This window comes from Lolium rigidum, chromosome 6 (genome assembly GCF_022539505.1).
Source record: "Lolium rigidum isolate FL_2022 chromosome 6, APGP_CSIRO_Lrig_0.1, whole genome shotgun sequence".
Lineage (NCBI taxonomy): Eukaryota > Viridiplantae > Streptophyta > Magnoliopsida > Poales > Poaceae > Lolium > Lolium rigidum.
The window spans coordinates 141,114,067-141,117,634 of record NC_061513.1 but is presented as its reverse complement, the minus strand read 5'-3'; the positions used below and the strand labels follow the sequence as shown (position 1 = coordinate 141,117,634).

At 42.7% G+C, this 3,568-nt stretch overlaps 1 long non-coding RNA gene across 1 annotated transcript in view; it reads right to left on the bottom strand.

The window, feature by feature from the left end:
• Nucleotides 1–660: 660 nt before the first annotated feature.
• LOC124667842 overlaps nucleotides 661–3,568 on the bottom strand; it is a 40,082-nt gene continuing 37,174 nt past the window's right edge. Inside the window, exons 3-4 of the long non-coding RNA XR_006991425.1 lie at nucleotides 1,277–1,368; nucleotides 661–1,204 (exon numbers count right to left, since the gene is read on the bottom strand). This is a non-coding gene — a long non-coding RNA (uncharacterized LOC124667842). The remainder of the gene's footprint in view (nucleotides 1,205–1,276; nucleotides 1,369–3,568) is intronic.

The following is a 3,568-nucleotide window of genomic DNA, read 5'->3' as shown; positions in this document are numbered from 1 at the left end:
TCGGTAAATATTTGGTCAAACTTAGTAGGGTTTGACTTTTGACTAATCTTATGTGCCTTATATTTTGGAACAGAGGGAGTAGTGTTTAAGAGCATCAGAGTGAGTCTGCCAAGAACATAGTATCGTATTTACGAAATAACCTCTAAGAAAGATGAAGGGAATTGAACCAAGGATATAAAAAACGAATTTCTATTAGTAGCAACATTTCAAAAAAAAAACTGTTCTAAGCAACAAAAAAAAAGTGAGTCCCTAATTTATTAAATCAAATCAGACACTTTTGAAAAAGGATGCAAACACAGACATATGCATGGTGCTTGGCTCGGCAAAAACCTCCAAATAAATGTGCAAAATCAAATAAAGAGATCACGCCCAAAGATCATCACTTAAATCCTGATAAATAAATCCCCAAACACAAAGTTCCTTCTACCTAGCCTCTAATTTATAGTCCTAGTTTATTTGCAATCAGACAAAGGGACTCAATCTGGAAGCTCCTCCTGCATGAATGCTTTGAAGTTCAAAATGAATATTTTAGCAAAAGCTTACATAAGTATGTTCAATTATACTTGAAAAAATAGTGACTAAAAAATTGAATACTCCGCAACATATGGTGTACTGGACTGCAGGTCGCAGACCATTTTCTACTGCAATGTAGCTTCAATGATTGACAGCTAGAAGGTGCAAACCTTGTAATAAACTTTAATATCATAAAAGTATTAGATGAGATGTCAAGTGTTAAGATATGATGGGCTAATGATTATAGAAATAGCCATCGATCATTATCTTAATCCAGTCACTGCAAGGCACAATCTCAGGGGAATAAAAAAAAGGTCCATAACTTTCTGCGCTCTACGCTCTGCAAGATATCAAGTTATGAACTGACGACTTGACAAGTCACCTAGTATGTCAATTCACCAACCTGGCAAGCTGATAACTTGCCTAAAGTGTTCTAGTTAGTATGGATATATCCAACGTTTTGCTCATTTGATGCAGTTTATCATGGAAACCCACTGAAATAATTGGCCGGAGATACAACCAGTTTCATATGCTCAAATACACTAACCAAACTAAAGATCCAAGAATTTTTTATTTCAATGAGTGAAGTGTGCAAATAAAATCACATACCTGAGGATTGACGTCTGCATTTGAATTAACAAGAACCTCGACGACATTTTGACAGCCAGCACAATGGAGTTCTCTTCACTGTCTGAAATCAAACTATGTCCAACTAAGCCATGCTACATAAAGGAGATAAAATTGATGTTTTACAAACACAAACCTCTTATGTTGAATTTTACACCAAAAGCCAGATGCTTCTTCATGTCATCAATTCCTCCTTGTCTCGCTGAAACATGGATGCCAGCAAGTTCTCTGCAGGTACAAATGAGTTCATTATAGCTACAGAAATAGTTCAGGTAAAGTACTAAATTGGTGCGGGTCTGCGACGTGGGACGCTACGCCATGGAGGGCATGGTGCGTGTCGGGCATCACGGTGGCGAGGCTTCCCCGGCGACGCAGCGGCGCGGCTGACGGCAGCTCGGTGGTGATCCAGTGGCACTGATCTGCTGCGGAGGCGTGCCATCCGTCGTGATCTCAACACTGCCCTTAAGCTGTCGTCGGGTGATCGTGGCGTCGGGTGGTCGTGGCGTGGCGCTAAGCCCGATCTGGCACGGCGGCGGTCCGGGGCTGCCTGGGCAACGGTTGCTGCGCCCGTGGCTGCCTTGCAGCTGGCCCCATCTCCTCCATCATGGTGTTGCATGTCACCTAGCAGGCGTGGCAGCCAGGGTTGCCTCGATCTACCGGCCTTTTACCGTGGGTCAGGCGGCCGGGATGGCCGGTTGAGTGGGGCTCGTCCTGAATAAAAGGTGGCGATCCTAGGATTCCTCTTCGACAAGATGAAGATCTGCCCGATGATGCCTCTCCTCATTGATCCTGGCCGGAGTGTCGTTGTGGGGCTCCGGACAAATTTCTTCAATGGGCAATTGCTAGATACATGTCCCTCTTCACCGTATTTGTAGCATTTCACCACTAGTCCTACCCTACTCTTGCATCTAGCTTGCTTTTGGACAAGTTGTTTTGCCTTAGGTTGAAGGATTTTCTCTTCAACCATATGGGAGATAGATGAGCCTTCTGTATGAGGATATGGAGCCTTACTTGCGCTTCTTGTCTTCACCAACCTCTCAGCCTTTAAGGCTAGACCTTGTACTTGATCAAGGGACCAAATTTGTTGCATCATTAAATGATCATGGATAACATCATTGAGACCATTGATGTATCTTGCAATCTGTTGATCTTTAGTTTCAGCAAGGTGGCACCTCACTTGCAACCTTAGGAACTCCTCATTGTATTCTGAAACGGTCCTATTTTCTTGAGCACAGTTCTGAAACCGAATAAATAGGATCTGATCGTAATCTGTAGGCAAAAATCTCCCTCTCAAAAGGTTCTTCATTTGTCACCAAGATCTCACACGAGGTTCTCCTTGTAGTCTACGATCTTCTTGAAGGCAATGCCATCACGCACCAACTCCTCCTTTTAGCTTGTATGCGACCAAAGAAACTCTACAGTCTTCGGGAATATTCATGACCTCAAAGAAAGTCCCCACTTCATACAACCTATCAAGGCACCCCTCAATATCAACATTTCCATTAAAAGTGGGGATCTGAGCTCTCACCTTGTATGTATCCCTCGCATATGTGGAGTTGTATACTCTCGGATATATATATAGAGATCAGGTTCTTCAAGGCCCTCGTCATATTCGTCACCTTTAGAAGCTTCAGCATACATTGGCCTCCTTGAAGTACGCTGAACAACATGTGGATGAGGTGTTTTTTCTTCAAGATGACCTCCCATTCTTCGGCGCCTATCATCTGCCTTCTTCGATGATTCTTCATTGGCAACAGGAGGAACACCTTTTATTACCATCTCAACTAGTTGATCAAATCTGCGGTTAAGATCTTCACGGAGCGCTTGGATTTGTTGATCTACAACATCCACTCTTTTCCCCAATTCCTCCATTGCTTGGTGCAGCTCTCAATGAGGAGACCAACAGCTGAACTGAATCAGCAAGGCTCCGATACCACCTGAAGCAGCACAAGGTTATGGAGGAACAGCTCCACCGTGTTGCTACAATATGGACAACACAAATGTTGAACGAACCGCTTCAACGTGCTGCGCTAGATATCGCTCTAGGGGTGGGGCTATCAAGAGTTCAATCCAAAACTCTCAACACACAAGATCTAGTCCAACATCTAAGACAGAACACAAGGTTCTATTTATTTGATAGGTAGGGGTACATATATAGTCCAATTACATAGGTAGAGGTTGGACCTCTATTTATAGGTTGCATGAGCCTTCACTACTTAGCTCGACTTACAACTAGAGTGTTCTAGAGAGCACTACATAAGCTAGGGAAAGAACTACAAATATTCTAGTTAGAACTTACACTAGAATACTCTGGAAACCAGTACAACACATATAACTAGAGGACCATATTACCTAGAACATAGTAGAAGTGTGTAGAAGCTATTACTAGATATTAGTTCGGTTTAATTACTTTATTTTATTTTCACTT